At 42.8% G+C, this 20127-nt stretch overlaps 1 long non-coding RNA gene across 21 annotated transcripts in view; it reads left to right on the top strand.

Moving 5' to 3' along the window:
• Positions 1-20127, top strand: part of LOC144322075 (uncharacterized) — a 135853-nt gene that overhangs the window by 4190 nt on the left and 111536 nt on the right. For 8 of the 21 annotated variants that reach the window (XR_013387643.1, XR_013387642.1, XR_013387632.1 and 5 more), the window contains exon 2: positions 8443-8545. This is a non-coding gene — a long non-coding RNA (uncharacterized LOC144322075). Of the gene's footprint in view, positions 1-6224; positions 6381-8442; positions 8629-20127 lie in introns of all 21 variants that reach the window. The other 13 variants (XR_013387649.1, XR_013387648.1, XR_013387638.1 and 10 more) reach the window with 4 other exon arrangements.

Consider the following 20127-nt stretch of genomic DNA (forward strand, 5'->3'; position numbering starts at 1 on the left):
ATATTCATGTACAGTTTTTGTGTGAACATGTATTTTCATTTCTCTGGGATACATACCTAGAAGTGGAATGGCTGGATCATATGGTATCTCTATGTTTAAACTTTTGAGGAACTACCAAACTGCTTTTCCAAAGTGGCTGCAACACTTTACAGTCTTACCAGTAGTGCGGGATGATTCCATTTTCTTCATATCCTCACCACGACTTGTCTATCATTTTGGTTAGAGCCGACCTACCCTAGCAGGTATGAAGTTTCGGGCATTGTGGTTTTGATTTGTACTTCCCTGATGGCTAATGACGTTGAACACATTTTCATGCACTTATTAGCCATATGTGTATCTTTTTGGAGAAATGTTCAAATCTATTTTTTAAATTGGATGATTTGTCTTTTATTATTGAACTGTAACACTTCTTTATATATTCTTTTTTTTTAAAGATTTTAGTTATTCATGAGAGACACAGAGAGAGAGAGGCAGAGACACAGGTAGAAAGAGAAGCAGGCTCCATGCAGGGAGCCTGATGTGGGACTTGATCCCAGGACTCCAGGATCACGCCCTGGGCTAAAGGCAGGCGCTAAACCGCTGCACCACCCAAGGATCCCTTCTTTATATATTCTTGATACATGTCCTTTATCAGCTATGTGAACTACAAATAGTTTCACCTAATCTGTGAGTTTTCTCTTCACTTTCTTGATGGTGTTCTCTGAGGCAAAAAAAAAAAAAAAAAAATTCATTTTGTTAATATCCAGCTAGTCAGTGTTCTGTTTTACCTTTTGTGTTTTTGGTGTCGTATCTAATAAATCCTTGCCTAACTCAAGATTATGAAGAGTCACACTTACTTTTTTTTTTTTAAGATTTTATTTATTTATTCATGAGAGACACACACAGAGAGAGGCAGAGACACAGGCAGAGGGAGAAGCAGGCTCCTCACGCTCTGAGCCGAAGTCAGGTGCTCAACTGCTAAGCAACCCAGGCATCCCCACACTTATGTTTTCACCTAAGAGCTTTATAGTTTACATATAGTTTACCACAAATGGTTTACATAGACCTAAACATAAATCTTTAAATTTTGTGTAGTCACTTCCATCATTTTTCTCCTTTTAGCTTGTGCTATTTACATCTTAAGAAATCCTTATCTATTGAAGATCATAAAATTTTTCTATATTTTCTCCTGCTAACCTATTGTTTCTTCTTCTACATTTACATCTTCAATCCATTTGGATTTTGTTTTTGTTATGGCTTTGTAATATGTCTTAATATCTACCATTTTATTCTTTTTCAAACTTTTCTTATCTTGTCATGGACTTGTTCTTCCATAAACATTTTAAAATTTGTCTATAGAGTTCACAAAAGCTTTCTGAAGTTTTGAGTGGAAATTAATTGAAATTATAGGTTGATCTGGGAACAATTGATACCTTTTAATGTCAACTCATCTCACCCACGAATATGGTCTAATTTCTCCATTTATTGTGTTTTCTCTGAGATTTACTTTAATAGAGTTTTTCAAATTTTCTCCACAAATCTCTTGGATTTTTTTAATTAAGATAATTCCTAGCTTCAATAATATTACTATTATAAGTGGTTTCTTATTTTGTCACATTGTTGCTGGTTACACTGTTACAACTCTCTCTGATCAGTTGCTGCTAGTATGGAGAAATGCAATCAGTTGTTTTTAGGTTGGTTTCATATCTAACTACTGTTCTGAACTCATGAATTCTAATGGTTTTTCTGTGGATTCTCTTGAGAATTCAAGGTGAAATAATTATACCAGTTGCAAACACTGACATTTATCTCCTTTCTTCCAATTTTATACTTTGTTTTGCTTTTTATTATTTCCTTTAGTGGCTACTTTTTCTATAATTCTATTATATGGTAGTGAGGATAGCTGCATTCTTGTCTTGTTCCATTCTTTAACAAGAGTATAGTTTTCTGTTAAATATGATGTTAGCTATAGGTTTGTAGATCATAGTCTTTATTAAAGAAAAGAAGTTCCTTTCCTTAGAATTTGAGATATCAAGGAAAACAGATACAATCCATGCATTACTTTCTAATGAAAAAAATTTTATAACAAAACTTATCACATGTGGTGGCTAAACCAGTTAATAATTAAGCCATGAAGAAAAGATGGTGGTAGGGAAGATAGGAGATTGGTCTCTTAATTCTACTTCTTTAAGAGCTAGGTTTTGTGTTGTTTTTTTTTTTTTTTCACATGAATTAGTATTGAAATTTGTCAAACGCTCTGTCTGTACCTGGTGAGATGATCATCTGTTTCCCCCATCTCAATTTTCCATCTATTATTAGGGTGAATAATCTTAGCTATTGTAACAGTCCCAGCATTTCAAAGGCTTACACCAGGAATGCTATTTATTTATCTCTCATGATGCAGTCCAAGGATGTTGGTGAGATAGTGGACTCTTCTCACTTAGTTGTTTAGGAACACAGTCTCTTTCCAGCCAGTTGCTTCCCCATCTCCTTGGACCTAGGTCCTTCAGCAGGTTCTCCATGATGGCCAGAGAGGACACAGATCACTGCTCCTCACGTTCCATTGGCAAGGACTAGTCACACGATCCCACCTACTTATAAGGTGGCTGGGAAGTTTAATGGCATTCCCAGGAAGGAAAGGAGAACAGAGAGGTGGTGAACAATGGTAACTTCCTCTATCATCTGTTAATGTAGGGAATTACATTGAGAGATTTGCTGACTTTGAATCATTTTTTATTATTTTATCATGACATATTCTCAACATTTTTTTGCATTTGATTAGATAATAATTTATTTAGATATTTGGCATCCATGTTTTTAAGTTAAACTGGCCTGTATTTTTCTTTTCTTGGACAATCTGTATTACAAGTTTCAAAATTATGGTAAATTTAGGTTGGGTAATGTTTCCTTTTTTTTTAATTTTCTGTAGTAATACATTTAAGTAAAGATTGTTCCTTGGAAGTTGGTAGAATGTTCTTGTAAAACCTTCTAGAACTGAGACTTTATGCGGAAGAAGTGTTTTAAATTACTTCAGTTTCTTAAATGGCTATTCACATTTGCTATCATTTTTGTGCAATTTTGGCAATTTTTCTGAAAATCTTGATTTCTGTGTTTTCAATATGTATTGTCATATAGTTATTTAGAGTTATACAGTTATTTATAGTTATGTAGAATAATATAGCTATATTATGTACATATATATATTCTTTTATAAATTGTTAAATATCTGCTATATTTGTCATTTCCTCTTTTTTTCATAGTCTTTTTTTCCCATCTTCTGTCAGTTTTTCAGTTTCTCTGTGTTCAAATCCTTTGATTATGATGAGCACTGAGTAATGATGTATAGAATTGTCGAATCACTATAATGTACACCTGAAACTAACATAACACTGTATGTTAACTACTGGAATTAAAATTTAAAAACTTAAAACTTAATTTAAAAATAAAATTTAAATTAAAAAACTCAAAGAAATACTTTGGGGTTTGTTAATCACCTTTATTTTGTGTCTTCTATATCTTCTGCTTCATTGATTTCTGCCCTTATGTTTTTTATTTCATTTCTTCTTGTTTCTTTATATGCAATAGCATACTCTAATATGCTATTTGTAAAAGTTTCAAACAACGTAGACACTTGTAAAGTAAGAAAGAAAAGCCCACTCCTGTCTCTTACAATCTCACTCTTTATAGACAACCACCATTACCAAGTTGGTGTTTTTCTGGACGCTTTTCTCTTATATATTTGTCTACAACTTTTCCAATTAGGGCAATTAGATTGAATGTTTTGGTTTTTTAATAGTGGAATTTAATTGATTTATATTTATCAAGAGTTCATCCTTTTCCTTTTTTTTCTTAAGACTTATTCTGTATTAATCAAGGTGTCTGTTTCCATTCCTTCCTTCCTTCTTTTTATTTAGTGACTTGGAATTCTCTATCTTATGAGGAGCCCTCTTTAATTTCTTAAGCATAGACAAACTTATGTTTTCCTATAAATACCAAATATTAAACAGAATCTCTAATGTCCTCCCAAACATAAGAAACTTTTTTTTTTAAGATTTTATTTATTTATTCATGAGAGAGAGAGAGAGAGAGAGAGGCAGAGACACAGTCAGAGGGAGAAGCAGGCTCCATGCACCGGGAGCCCGATGTGGGACTCGATCCCGGGACTCCAGGACCACACCCTGGGCCAAAGGCAGGCGCTAAACCACTGAGCCACCCAGGGATCACCAAAACTTTTTAAAAAATATTTTGTTTATTTATTTGAGAGAGAGTGAGGAAGAGTGAGCACAAGCAAGAGGAAGGGCAGAGGGAGAGGGAGAAATAGACACCCCATTGAGCAGGGAGCCTGATGCGGGACTCAATATCAGGACGGTAGGATCATGACTGAGCCATAGGCAGATGCTCAACCAACTAAGCCACCCACACACCCCATGAAACTTTGTAGTATGTTCTTAATTCTCTCCTCCTCCCCTACTTTCCCTCATAGGCACATACACACGTAAGTGTCTGCCCAGGAATTACTGAAATAATCTGGAAACTTCCTGTTGTTAATTCTTCATGCTTCAAAATACACTTTCCTTTTTTCTATTTTATTAATCTTTTGTTAACAATTGCATTAATCCATAACCTATTTCTGCAGTTGCCTATCACATAGGATAGGAAGGTTCACACATATGTTTCTTTTAGAGTTTTCATTGGCTTTCTGAATATTTTTAGTGATTGGTATGTCATGAATAATTCTTCTCTAGCTTCCTTATTTCTCAAAAATCTACTTTGGAATCCATGCTATTCTGGTCCTTGTTTGACCTTTGTTGGCACAAAAACATTCTGAAGTATTTGCAAATGCTAGTCACTTCCTCGTGTTTTACTGAGTTTACTTTTAGCTTAGTTAAACCAAGAGCAATATCAGTTTGTGTAAACTTAAACCACTAACTGAAGGCTCATGTAATGGCCCTGCCCCAGGGTTGGAGACTGGCTAGAGAAATATGAAAATAGCTTTGAGAATTCAGCTGCTGAATACCTTATGCTAAAAAGCTTAACATTTTAACATTTTTGTTTATAATACTTAACTATTTGAGGGTAAAGTACAATGAGCACTGTCACAGTGAAACTATGGTAAAACTAACTCGGATGGTGTTTATCAAAAGCTTTTTATTTTTATTTTTTATTTTTTTTACTTTTTTAACTTAGTTTTTTTTTTAAAGATTTATTTATTTATTCATGAGAGACAGAGAGAGTAAGAGAGAGAGGCAGAGACATAGGCAGAGGGAGAAGCAGGCTCTTCACAGGAGCCGATGCAGGACTGGATCCCGTATCCCGGGATCACGACCTGAGCAGCTGCCCAACCACTGAGCCACCCAGGCGTCCCTAACTTAGTTTTTTAAAAACTAAAACTTTTTTGAAAATGGTTATTTATTTATTAGAGAGAGAGGGTGCATGCCTGCGCAAGCAGGGAGAGGGGCAGAGAGAGAGGAAGAGAAAGCCTCAAGCAGTCTACTCCACTGAGCACGGATCCAGACATGGGGCTTTGTCCCAGGACCCTGAGATCATGACCTGAGCCAAAATCAAGAGGCTGATACATAAATTTATTTGGAAAAGGAGTAGAAAAAAATAATTCCAAACAAGTTATGTCTGGATGATTGAGACTACAGATTTTTGTGTTTTCCTATAATAAACATATATCACTTTGTTACCAGAAAAAGTGTATACATATATCTATATATCTTTTTTTACATATATCTATTTTTTAAATTAACCTGTTCCAACCCTAATAGGACTGCTTAGCATTTCACCATCTGCAGGCACTCCTGGGTGCTCCCATGCTCCTGGAACCCAGTGAGGTCCTGGTAGCCTGCTACAGAGCCAGAGGGGGATAACATCCTCAAGCTTTCCTTGTCACCTCTCCATTCACTCCAAGATATTTGGTCTTGGTGGGCATATAATTATTCCTTTGGAGTAAAACGGAGGAGTATATACAAAATAGTTTTAAATTATTTCGATTGCCTTTTCTTCCCAACAGCCCTTTTAGGCAGGCTCACATCAGGATCCCACTTTTTCAGTGGGTTTGGAGCATTAAATATTAGAAGTAGATGCTGAAAGGGGTTCTCCTAGGTTCTTATTTATTCTCATACTATAATTTCTGTATTATTCTACATGGCCGTGAAATTTCTGTATGTTAGATATAATCATGGTTCCGCATCACCTGGGTTGGGGGTGCATATATTTAAATTTGGATTTCTCCTTTCTAGAATTACAGAATCTCTATTGAGAAGAAAAAAAATGTTTGCTGCAAGGCCTAATGCTTGGCAGAAACAATTGCTACCATTTGCATCGTAGAATTCTCAAGATGTTACTTCTTAGAGCTTGTTCCTGGAAACCTGAATTCCTTTGTGGGAATGGAGTTGGTAGGTCTCTGTTGAGTGACTAAATGCTATCTTTAAAAAAAAAAATAAATAAATAAATAAATAAATAAATAAATAAATAAATACTATCTTTTTTGGAGAGTGGTCTTACAGCTCTGGTGTAAGCTTTCTCCTTCTACAAAGGAGCTGGGCTCTGCCCAGGGCCAGCTAGCTAGGTCCTGAACCTAACAGAAGCCTGTTGTGGCATTCCAATAACATCTGCTAGGTTGTAGTAAGACCCTTGACTGGCCAACTTCTCCACCCCTCCTGGGGTCCTTCAACTCCTCTCCACCCCTATTGCCACTACTGCTGTGATTCAGGCAGTCACATCTCTTGCCTGGATAACACAGTGACTTCCTTCTGGTACCTACCTCCCCTTACCTCTTGCCTGTTTTTTCACGGAAGCCAGTGTGTGTTAGTCTCCTTATTGCTGCTGTAACAAATTACCACAAAATGAGTGGCTTGACTGAAACAATACAAATTTATTATTTTACAGTTCTGAAGGTCAAAATCCTAAAACTAAAGTTTCAGCAAGGCTGTGTGCCTACTGGAAGCTCTGGATGAAACTCATTTTGCTGTCCCTTCCAGTTTCTTGAGGCTTCCTGCATTCCTTGGCTCATGGCCGCTTCTTCTGTCTTTAAAACCAACAAATCTTTCTCACACTGCACTGCTCTGATGCTCCTCATCTATAGTCAAGTCTCTCTGCTTCCCTCTTGTAAGGACACTTATGATTACATTGCACCCACCAGGATAATCTTCCCATCTCTAGATCCTTAATTTAATCACATTCTGCCATGTGCCTCTTGCCATGTTAGGGAACACATTAGCAACTTCCAAGGATTCAGACATCAGCATCTTTGGTAGGGCCATTATTCAGCCTATCACATAGTGTAGCCTTTTAAAAACACACACATCCAGCCAGATTATTCATCTGCCTAAAATTCTCATGTGGTACGCCAGTCCTCCGAGGATGAGGGCCTCTCCGGGGCTTCTGTGCAGGGTTCCTCACATCCCTTCTGCACCTCCCTCTGCCTCCTCTCTATCTACTCAGCCTCTGGCTTGCTGTCTGTGATCTAGCCTTTGTGCATGGTATGCTTTTTACCAAGGATGTTTCTCCTCTCCTAACTTCATTCCAGGCCTTCCTGAGGCTCCAGACAAGGTCAGGTCTCTGTAGGATGCTCATAGTACCTGTGTCACTCTGCTGTCACGAGTTTGTCACGAGTATGTCAACTGAGGTTGTTATACCTTTGCATTTATTTAACTGATCATTTGATTAATAATACATGCTTCTCCTATGTGAGTAAGTATCGCATACGGGCTGGGCGCATGTCTGGTTTTTGGCCACTGTTGCATCCCAGCACAGTGGCTGGCTTATGTATAGTAAGTATGTGGGGATACATGAATAAGTGAATGAATATTAACAGCATTGTTATCACCCTTTGTCCCCTTTACCCTGCTGCTACTTCTGCACAGCATTTATTGCCTCTTCTCTTGTTGCCTCCCTCCACCAGAATGGAAGCCCACCAGAGCAGAGACTTTGTCTTTTGGGTTCATGCCAGGTCCTAGAGCAGTGTCTGGTCCATAACAGGAACTTGATAAATGGGAGATGCAAGATATGCAGGATGCTTAGAACCTCTCACAGAGCTTCGTATCTGATCCCTCTTGGAAATTAGCTATTACCATGTTCTTCATTTTAATTATTCATGCTAACTCAGTAATCAGGCAAATCAGCAGAGACCTTTAAAATGTTCAATTTTTTGTGAAGATTAAATGAATTAATAAATGTAAATCATTTAGAGCAGTATCTGGCACATGGCGAGCCCTGTGTGAGTTTGCTTGGTGTTGCTGTTAAGAGATGTTTGAGTCCTTAATAGTTTAGAATTTTTACTATGTCTATCACAACTCTGTGGTGGAATCACAAATGCAGAACTGAGTGGGTTCTCCCTGCACCTGGATACACCCAGCTGTTCCAGCTGCCTGAAGACAGGCCCAGGGAGGGTGGGGGAGGCGATTAAGGTGGATGATTTAGTCCATAACGTTGTGCTTTTTCTTGTTTTGCCTGCAGATGGCAGCACGCCCTGGACGTCTCTGCGCTGCCAGTAGTCCTGAGGCAGAACCGCAGAGAAGCAAGAAAATGGATTCCCTTCTACAGTCTGCAGTGTGAGCATGTGTGTGAGGACTGTTTACATTCTCTTTCGACCCCATTTGTCCTCAAGAGACGATAATTCTAAGTGTCATATTTGGGAGTAAGGTACTTGCTGTCTGTAAAGCTAAAGGCAATGCACCCCTTGTTGTCATTGTAATGAGAGGTCTAGGAGAGAACCTCTCCTCCGTCCCTCCCTGATTTTCAGCACCTACTTCCTGCGATGATGTTTCTTCCTTACTACTTGCAATCTCTATGACATCCTCCTTCAGTGTCCCCAGTCTCTTTTTGTAGGGAGCTTGATGTCGTAGTTCTTTGCCCTACCCTATGCCAGCTTTGCCCCGAGCTTTTGTGTGTCAGATACTATGCTGTGCGGTTTCCACCTCCTTCAGCCCCCACAAAAACCTGGTCAAATAGGGATATTACTCCTTTGTTATAAATGTGGAACCAAGGCTCAGAGGTTAAATTATGTCCAGAGCTCAGATGTAGCAAGGCAGGATGGCAGCCCAAGATCTCTGGAACTCTTGCCTCTTATCAGAAAATGAGGCTGGCCACCTCAGGGTAGAAGATGAATCATATTTGTTCTTGTAGACCTGAAAAAGGAACAAAGTAAAACTAATGGAAAACAAAATTATAGTCCCTAAACAACCTCTCTCTCTGAATTTAGCATTTTAACTTCACATAATCCTATTTTTCTTTCTTACTTCTTTTAACCTGAATTGTTGGTACACGAGTAAAATTTGCCTTTGTTGCTATTTGCCTTATGTGAATCCTTATGTGCACCATTCCGTGTACCACTTGACGTGAGGTAGTTTTGTGGTTCATTTGGAGGACCTGTGACCTCCATAAATTGGTAAAGTTTGAAAAGTGTCCAAGTGTGAAAAGTCTTCTGTGCCCATCTGAGGATCCACATGCTGACAACCCTGAGCGCCCCAAGCAGGACTCTGTCTCAGCTTAGCTCTGATGACTGGTGCAACCAAAATCTTAAATGTTGTCACAATCAGTTATTTTATAAACCAGGTCACTCTTAAGTGCCTGCCCATATCTGACCATTTTAAAATGCTACAGTTAAAACGGGCCAGTTAAAGAAAAGCTGTCCTTTGCCTGTGGGGGGTATCTTCTTGAGCACTACTTTGGGGTACTTCCTCTCCAGCCACTCAGGACAAATAGCCTCAAGGACACATTCATTGTGGATGTTTCAGACTGATAGATTTACACAACAGTCACTTGCAAAAGCAACAGTCACTAACTTATGTGAGAGACTTTTTCCCTTGTCTTTAAAAAAAAAAAAAAAAAAAAAAAAACTTCATTAGGCTATCGTTCTCATACCATACAATTTATCCATTTAAAATATATGATTGAATGGCTTTAGTGTATTTACAGAGTGTATGTCCATCACCAGAGTCAATTTTAGAACATTTTCCTACTCTAAAAGAAACTCTGTACCCCTGGATTGTCCCCCACCTCTACTCTGCCTTTTTCCCCCAGGCCCCCCCCCCCCCCCCCAACCACTCACCTGCTTTCTGCCTCTTGTAGGTTTCCTATACTGGTCATTATAGAAATAGCGCCACAACACCTATGGTCTTCTGTGTCTGGCTTCTTCCATTTCGCACGATGTTTTCAAGGCTCATCCATGTCACAGCATGTGTCAGTACTCCATTCATTTTCATTGCCAAATATTCCATTGTATGGTTATACCACTTTTGTTTATTCATGCATCATTTGGTGGACATTTGGGGTTGTTTGCAGTTTGGGCGATTGTGAACAATGCTGTGAATATTTTGGAGTGCATTGCATGGGCCTCATTGGGTTCTGTGACTCTGTAAAACTGTGAGGAGCAAGTCCAGCTTCTAAAAATTTGAGAGAGGACAAGAATCATGTTGACGTTGCTTGTAATTTTAAGGGACAGTTTCTTTGCATAGACATAGATTTGCATTTAGAGTGATTAACTGTATAACACAAGGTTACACCCAAAAGGTATTTAGATATAATTCTTCTCTGTATCACTTGAGTCTTCAAGTTCTAATGTTTTGCTATTCTTATTTTAAAAAAGAACAAGAAAGATATTTGTGTTGGTCCTGAGGTCTCACTTGAAATGATGTGGAATTAGTTGGGTGGCAGGTGGCAGAGGGACTTTTTTTCCGGGTACATTTGGCAGCTGGGTGGGTGAGGTGGAGGCAGCGGCCGAGAGAGGAAGAAGGCAGGAGGAAAATCTGGGATGATGTGGGCCACACATCTGTTCTTATAGCTTCCCTGTGGCCCACCCCATGGCCACAGGGCACTGACAGGTCATGCTTAGTGTGGCTCTTGCTTGGTATCTGGGTGACGTGCTTCGCAGCTGAGTACCTGTGGGGTCTAGTTTCACTCTGCTTCTGACTCACAGAGCTCTGGTGTTGGGCTGCTGGTTTTTAGTAAAAGCAGGTGTTAGGAAGAATATGTTGAAGGACAGATCAAGCCCCCAAGGGACTCTGATAGGTGCAGTACTAAAAACATTTCCGGGCTGTTTGTTGTGTGTATGTATGTGTGTGTATGTGTGTGTGTTTCACATCACTTAACAGTTTTCAGTTTAACTGTGTTTTCCTTCCTGAAATCTTTAAACGAGGTTAGTCCTTGTGATTTATTCTATGCTTTTTTTTTTTTTTTTTTTAGGGAGTTCCTCTGCTTCTCACATCTGGGTTTGAGTTAGAGATCATTTTTTTTTTTCTTTTCAAACTGACCAAGCATGCAGAAATAGGAGTGATTTGAGTTTGCCTCCAATTTAACTTACTTCTTTATCTTTATTTTTCTTCCCTTGGGACATGAGGGAGTACTAGGGAGCGTTTTAACTGAATTTCTGACTCAGGTGAGTCAGCAGGAATTTGTTATTTATTATTTAATGCCTGATGGGAGACACATAGTAAGAGAAGAGACAGTCACCCTCAAGGATCCCACCTTGTGATTTGAGAGTCAAAACTTTGTTCCCTGGGTGCCTGGGTGGTTCAGTCAGTTAAGTGTCTGCCTTGGGCTCAGGTCATGATCCCAGAGTCCTGGGATGGAGCCCTGCATTGGACTCCTTGCTCATCAGGGAGTCTGCTTCTCCCTCTGCCTGTGCCGCTCCCCATCACTCGTGCTCTCTCGCTTTACTTGCTCTCTCTCCAATAAATACATAAAATAATAAAGAAAAAAAAAAGAATAGGAAATAAAGCACCTGGCTGGCTCAGTTGGTAGAGCATGGGACTCTTAATCTCAGGGTTGTGAGTTTGAGCCCCATGTTGAGGTATAGAGCTGACTTAAAAAAAAAAATCTTAAAAAAAAAAAAAGAATAGGAAGTAAAGACTTTTGAACAGGAACACGAGCTTACTACTGTTTCAAATAGAGATTTTTATTTCCATTTTACACCTGAGAAAACCAGTGCTTTTCAAATATTTTCTTTTCAAATAATTCTCCAAGGTCACGTAGCCAGTGGAGCTTGGATCCACCAGACCCCAGAATACATATAGGTGTGCACTGCTCTGAGTCTTCCAGCCAGTTCCACCCCATGTCACCCTGTGAGGCTATACGTGACTGCATTTGTTTGTCAGCGTCACTCCCTGGGCTGAACCGGTTAGGGGAAGAAAGGGGACTTTGGGTAAGTCACTTCCCAGCCTGTCTGAGGCCCTGGGAAAGCAGGGGCCGGCACTCAGCCAGGCCCCCTTGGTCGGCGCAGCAATAGTCCAGGCACGTTCCCAGGGCGGCAGAGACCTTGCAGGGAATTTTGGAGCTACAGGTCCCCGGGCAAGTCTTTTCCTCCAAAGTGGGAGCCGCAGGGCTGATAGTGATCCGGGCGGGGTGACAGCACAGCTGCAGCCCCAGCACACGTTGACTCTTGTTACCGCCCTGCTCCTTCAGGGCAGGCAGGAGAACATGAGGATTTGGTTTGTCCTGAAGTTTTCTAGTCATTCCTTCCCTTGACCCTTCCTAGAGTATTCTGCAAATAGTTAAGCACCTACAACGTACCAGGTGAACTTGTGACAATGAACAGAACAACCCAAGGTCCTGGATCACCCTTGCTTGACCCTTCTGGTCTCACCTGTAGAATTTGGCGAGTCATAGCATTCCTATCCAAAGGGAGGGAGGGAGGAAGAAAATGACTTAAGGGTCTCTCCCTTCTTGGCAGTCTCTGATTCTGTAGACAGGATTCCACAGAATGTTCTTAAAGGGATTAGGACTATCCCTTAAATCATGTCCAAGGGTTTGTGAGTTATATTTGTATTATGCAACCTCTGCCCCTTCCTTTTTTTTTTCTTTTTCTTTCAAAACACTTTTGTATCTGTCCTTGATCTTTATTTTTTTTAAGATTTTATTTATTTATTTGAGAGAGAGCACAAGCAGGAAGAGGAGCAGAGGAAGAGAAAGAAGCAGATTCCCCACTGAGCAGGGAGCCCAATTCAGGGCTCCAACCCAGGATCCTGGGATCATGACCCGAGCCGAAGGCAGACGCTTAACCGACTGAGCCACCCAGACGCCCCTGTCCTTGATCTTTATAAAGTAATTCTGTATGTCATAGTGGACATGGTACGGAGACCCAGGTTCAGCTTTATTAACCATGGTCTGTGAGCATGCTCCTTAACTTCCCTGTTCCTCCACAGTTTCCTCATCTACAAATGGAAAGGAAAATAGCTACCTCTGAGGGCACTATGAGGGTAAATGTGACAATGTTTCTAGCACAGGGCCTCGCTCAGAGTAAAACTTCAGTGAATGGTAATTACAATGATGATTATATATAATTATTCCCATATAAAAGAAAAGAAAGCCTTAGATCAGGGAGGGTAAGTGACTTGCCTGATAGTCATGTGGAGAGTTAGAGGCAAAGCTGGAAATAGGAGCCAGGGCTCATGGGGTCAGTGGCCAGTGCTCTCTCTCCCCAGGATTCATTCTAGTCTCTAGAAGGAAATGTTAGTACACATGGACAGTTCTTTCTGAGTCTAATCCCCTGGTAGATGGTTCTGGCTTCTGTAGGGGATTTTGTAGGGGATCAGCACTCAGGACTCTCGATCCTGGGCATTGGGAGCCCCTCAGCAAGGGGCACCTGTGATACTAGTGGACAGGAAGCCTCTCTCTTTGTTTTCTGAGAAGTATAGGGATCTCGAGGCTGTGTGCTTCCAGTGCTCTCCTGCTTCCGCCTTGCCTGCTTGCTGGCCAGATCCTACAGAAGCCCCCTGGGGCTTCACAGAGACCACACCTGGCCTGGGGTGGGCACTGGGACAGGCACGCACATAGCAGGTGAGTACTCGAGAATTCTCCATCCCTGAGCAGAGCCAGTCGTTACTATGGTGGGAGGACTTTTAGGCTTCAGCCTAGGAATTGGGTACAGGAGGAATCTCCTTAAAACCCTTTGGAAAAAGAAACACTACTTTTGCCATTCGGGGCCAGGGTGGCAGACACCCTTGGCATACAGCTGCCCCACTCACTCTGTCGCCAGAGGACTGTTCCCACTAGTCTTAGGTACACAGTGGTGGCCCTTGCTCCTGGTGAAGGACAATGATGGACTGCCCAGATGGGTTTCCCCAGGAAATGGATAGTGCTTGGAATTTTGCTTCAAATGGTCTAGCAAAGTGGAGAAGGCCACAGTCGGTCAGGCGTGGATTTGAATCCCAGCTCTGCTTCTTCGTGTGTGGGGCTGGGTGGGCATGCTTGGAAAGTTATTTAGCCTCCTTGGCTCTCAGTTTCTCCATCTGTAAAATGAGAATACCTACCTCACAGGAATGCAGTGTGAAACAAATAAAGTAACCTGTGTGAACGTGGCACATGCTAGGCCTGGGGTGGCCCTCATTCCTGTCATTATTATTAAACACATCACTGGGCCCCACTAGTATATGGGTGGAAACCGCTTTCCCGTGTGGCTCAGCCTCAGGGAGCCTGTGCATCTGCCATGACACAGCAGACCCCAGCTTCACAGGCTGATTCCAGAGCCCTGCCTTGCCTCCCCAACAGGGCGGTGGTTGACTTTGGTGGCCTTGAGAGATCAGGTCTTGCTCTGGCCTGTCCCCCAGCCCCCTTTCTGGCCTGAGCTGCCCCAGAGGGAACATCTGCCCTACCTTGGATGCTTTTCTGAGGACACTGCCGATCCTCCTTTGGTAGCCATTTAGGAGTCTGTAGCAACAGTGGCTTCTTCCTCATTTCCCTTGCAGTGTCTGTTTCAGGCCCATCCATCCATCGTCCAGAGTAGTTAGGGACTTACTCTGAGAGTGTGCTCAGTCCTGGGGTGGACAGGCAGACAGCCTGATGATGTTCCACAGGCATGTGGACGGTGAGGCCTTTCTGCCTCTGTGATTGTGGAATGGAGCATTCAGCACCAGTGTAACCAGACAGTGTCCCCACCTTCCTTCCACCTGAGTCACCAGACCTCAGCTGGCTCCTTCCTCCCAGGTCTATTTGCTGGGCTCTGGGAGTGAAGAAGTGGCCTGGGGGCCAACTGGGTGACTTGAGGAGCTGAGTGGCTGTATCCGGCCTGGCCTGCAGTCCCTGGGGTGACTGGTGTGATGGGTGGGGGTGGATCTGCTCCAACCACAGCAGCCACTGAGGGGTTATTTAGGGACTTTGAAGCCTGAGAACTAACATGCCCCCTGGAGGTGCCTTCATACAATGAGCATTAGGCACCCCTGTGTGCCTCAGAAGACTATGTGAAAACAGCCACATATGTGAGTTGGTCTAGAGCTGCCTCCAGCCCAGGGGGCAGGGCTGCCAGTAGCCACCAGGGAGCTCCACTGTTCTCAGAAGGATCTGAGGCTTACCAAGGAGTCAGGCTGGCTGTGTTGCTGTTTATCTGAGCAGCTTCCATGACAACCAGGAGATAAATACCTGAGGTCAAGAGAAGCCTGGAGCGAGGTTAGGTGTCTGAATAGATGGGACCTGTACTGTGATTTGGAGACCCTTACGTGACCAATCTTCCAGGTGGCCTATTCAACATGCCTAATTAGTTTTTTAGTTAATTAACTAATTAATACCCCACCCAATTCCAGAGAGGATTCAAAGTGGCTCCATTCAGCAGATGCCCTAAGTTTGCTCTTGGTGAAATGTTGGGGTTTAGGCCCCACATGATCATTTACCAGCTGCCAGCTCAGCTCTGAACTCCCAGGTTGGGCTCCCTGAGAAGGACAGCCTTTGCAGCTTCTGTAATCACCTCCTGGTCCCTTTGCAACAAGTGGCTCTGACACCTTCCTGCCTTGAGGCAAATCATGTGACTTAAGAGAAGCAAATCTGACCTCAATTACCAGGTGCAAATATCACTCACTGGGAGTAACCGGGAGGCCAGCGCCCCTGGTTGTCTCAGCCTCTGGCGTTAAATATTAAGAGTGCACTGTTGAGGGTGTGATAAAGGCTGTCTCTAACAGTTTATGATTTCCAGTAAACCAGAGGGCTTCAAGGAAGGGCCAGGGGCAGGTGAGAGACTCTAGGCCTGGCCCTCCCCTGAGCTGGCAGAGGGATGTCTGCAGGAATGGGAGGAGCAGGAGCAAGGAAAGCTTCTCAAGGCTAGCCCTGTTCCACAGCAGAGCCAAAGAGCCACACTGCCCTGCCAGCATGAAGCAGGGCCAGTTTCTGCACCCAGCCAGGCAGTTATGTGCATTCTTGGGGCGGTTCTAGCAGGGAAGGAAGACGTCTGTCAGAAGCCACTGTGCCTGCTTCCTGCTGGGTGCCAGGCCAGCTAGGCACCCTGGACACATTCCTCTGTCCGTCTGGGAAGCGGGCAGCTGGAGCTGCTCTCACAGAAAGCTGGAGGAGCATTTCTAGGATGAGGGGCCTGCAGGCTCTGGGCCCAGATTCCTCAGCATCTGGCCAGAAGGAAGCTATAGGCAGGCAGTATACCCCACCTTGGCCTGTGAAGGGACCTGAGGTCCCCCTTCCACCTTCCAGTGCCATGAGGTAGGCCTGTCTAAGTTTCTCTGGAGCATCTAACCCAACAGCATAGATGGAGGATGTACATCAAATTAAATCAGAATACAGTAACAGTAGTTTGCATTCTTTTTTTTTAGATTTTATTTATTTATTCATGAGAGACACAGAAAGAGAGAGGCAGAGGCATAGGCAGAGGGAGAAGCAGACTTGATGCGGCACTTGATCCCAGGACCCCAGGATCACTCCCTGAGCCAAAAGCAGATGCTCAACCACTGAGCCACCCAGGCATCCCAATAGTAGCTTGCATTCATTTAACAAATATTTAATGAACACTTTGCTGTGTGGCTCACAGTGTGCTAGATGCTGAGCATAAAGCCATGAACAACCATCCCTGCTCAAATGGAGCTTACAGTCTAGTGGTGAAGATAGGAAATAATACATAAATAAAATTTTCACAGAGAAAATAAGTAGTGTGTAGCAAATTAAAATACACTAATGTATAATCAAGTGACCAAGAGACTCCTTTGGATAGGGTGGCCAAGGATGGCCTCTGAGGAAGTGGCATGTAAGAGAATACCGAAAAAAGAAGAGAAGGACAAAGGAGGTGAGCAGTCCACAAGACTACCTGTCCTGATTGCTGTTGGGACAGGAAAGCCAGAGTGACAGCAGGAAAGGAAGGCTGTTCTAGAACATATAGCTGACCTAACTTAATGCTTTGTGATTTGTAAATTTCTTATCTTCTGAATTGTGCCCTAAACATTCATTCAGGAAACTGTTAATGCGTGCCAGGCATTCTGCTGGACATGGTGAAAGCAAGGTGGACATATCAGCGTCTCTTCTCAAGGCTGTTGAGTCTGTTGTGAGAGGTAGGACAGGGAACCAAGATAGTGTGGGAAGTGCTGTGGGTTAGAGAACCAAGGAGGGGCTTCTCAATCCCTGTGGGCCTTAAGGGAAGGAGACACTCTATATGAGGCTCCCTGGAGGAGGTGACACTTGAGGGGTCTGGGAGTGACGTTGAGCTCATCTGTTCCAGGCAGAGAGAGAGGCCCATGTGAGGGCTAGGAGGGGAAGGTAAGCAGATGTGAGAAGAACAGCCCGGAGCCCTTACCACACATCTGAGAGTACCTTGTGAAGTTCTGAGGGGGCCAAGTGAGTGGTGGTGGGCAACGGCTTAAAGAAAGGACGGCTGAGGTTCAGGAGCTCAGACCACTCTCTGGGCCTCCCTTCCTACCAGGAGCCATCCCATGGGAGGACCAGCTCCCCCTGCAGCCATTTTCCAATTCAGAATTGAAGAATCACCTGAACCAGGCACCCAGATGGGAGCGGGCAAGTATTTGCACATCCATATGAACACATTTGACTGCTTGGTTTTTTGGAGGGAAGGGAGCACCAAGATAAAATCTGTTGATCTAGAAGTAGGAACAGAGTTTTGCGTTTAGGGCAGGAAGATCTTTGCAAGTCTCACTAGGCTTTCTGGCGAGTCTCAGTAGGCTGTAAAATTGCGAAGACTGTTATCACATCCCAATAAATGCATAATATGATCATAAAGTAGATAATGCTGTGTTTATTCCAGCCTGATAGGGAACATACAGCTTTCTTTCCTCCTTTCCTCCTGTCTTCCCTTTTGTTTTCCTCTCTTGTTTCTAACCCCCAGAGCCCCTGGTAATCTTCTTTACACTTATTACTCCCTCAAAACTCTCCGATATAGATAATCACACTTGATTCCTGGGAGTACATTCAACCTATTGAAAACCAGGAAGTAAGCAGTAAGTTAAAAAGGTAGGCACAAGGAGAGAGGGAGAGAGGCCAAAGTCCAAAATTAATCAGTATTTATTGAGGATTTGTGGACTTACTATATGTTCAAGCACTGTGCTAAGCTCATCACATTCTCTGTTTTGTTTAATGTTCCCCAAACCTCTTCCATTTGCCCCATCAGATCTGCTCTGCACTCACTCCCCCTGCTCTGTGCACTGGGAGGCTGACCTGTATGCGATGCATCACCATATACCTTGTCTCTGGCTTTAGGCTTTGGCTGATGGGGAGCAGTGGCAGGAGATGAGTTGATATAGGAAAAATAGGTCAAGAATTTATTCCCCTGGATCCACATCAGGTCATTACTATACAACTGCATCATCCATGGGAGCCCACAGCTCCTACCAGACACCCATTCTGATGGCCTCTGGACTCCCTTACCTCTTCCCCTCCTTCCTCCCTTCCTCCACGCTTTCAGGCTGGAGGTGGTAACAGCTCCACACTGTTGCTAACCTGAAAGTGCTCCCCTATCTCTTGTTGGTTTCCTTAAACCTTTCTAGGCTGAGTAGGCCATCTGTTTCCTTTAGGACCTTGACAGTATAATAAACTTTGTATTCACCCCATTGCAAGACAAGGAAGGTGAGGCTCAGAGAAGTTTAATAATTTGTCCAAGGGCATACAGAGTAAAGGGTAGAACTAAGACTCAAATGCAGGTGTTCCTGATACATGCAACTAAGGATGTGTACATTTAGTCATTACATCCCCATTGCTTCCCATGCACCGGAGACCATCTCCCCAGACGCCACTAAATATCTGCTTATTATTTTATCTTGTTTCCCAGTCCACAACCATTTAAAACAAGCAAAAATTAGAAGTGCTAAAGGCAGGTTTTCTGGTAAATAGTGAGAAGGACAGTCTGCAATGGAGAAAGGCATAGTAATGATTAAAAATAGGCTTAAGAACTTCAGAAGCCTTTAGGCTTCACACTGGCCACGTCTTCTGTGTGTTCTGAGGGATGGCAGCATTGACATTACAATCCTGTGGGGCTGGAAGTATAGTTCTGAATTTACCAAAAGAGTTAACTCGGGGTTGCTTAATTCTCCCCAATACTGGTTTTTATTTTAGTGGTCAGTTTTCACGCTTAGTTTGTAACACCCCAAGCACAGGGCAGAGGTTTTTTTTAGTTCTGAAACTGCTGATTCAGTTTGCATGAGGATATTACTTTTTAAGGAACTTTCAAAAACACCTAAAATTTAATTGTAGCCATAGCTTAGTTAGAGAATCCCTGGGTGAAGAATTTTTTCCACTCCCTAGCATTTACAGAATCTGACATCACTTGGGATGGAGGGAGACTGGGGAGAAGGGCCAGGCACCATTCAGTAGGTGGGAGGGCTTTTACCCTGAAACTCTCTCCATGGGCAGCTGTATGGAGGTTGTTATAAGGACATCACTTCCTGGCTGTCCCCTCAGTGGCTCATCTGGCCAGTCCTTCAAGATCATAGCTGGACAAAACCATAAGATGGCTACTTTACATTTATTTGATTATTGTAAGTTTGGCTCTTTAAAAATCCTTTACATTTGTATTTATTTTGTTAATTCTCTTCACATGTATGCTAGAACATGCCAATTGCTTTCCAATATCCATTCTCCCCTTCTTTCTTCATAACAAACCCAGTTTTGTTTTTAGCTGAGCCCTTTGCCAGCCAACTAAAAAATAGTGTTCTGGGCTTCCTTGTGGCTAGGTATAGCCATGTTACTAAGTTCTGGCTAGTGAGATATAAGTGAAAATATCATATGAGACTTCTAGGAAGTCACCCAAAAAGGAGAGGGGTGTGTCTTCTACTCCATCTCCCTTTCTCCAGCCTGCTTTCTTAAATAAGAGCACAATGGGGATACCTGGGTGGTCCAGTGGTTGAACTGCCTTCGGCTCAGGGCATGATCCCAGGGTCCTGGAATCGAGTCCCATATCGGGCTACCTGCATGGAGCCTGCTTCTCCCTCT

The sequence above is a fragment of the Canis aureus genome, chromosome 10 (genome assembly GCF_053574225.1).
Source record: "Canis aureus isolate CA01 chromosome 10, VMU_Caureus_v.1.0, whole genome shotgun sequence".
Lineage (NCBI taxonomy): Eukaryota > Metazoa > Chordata > Mammalia > Carnivora > Canidae > Canis > Canis aureus.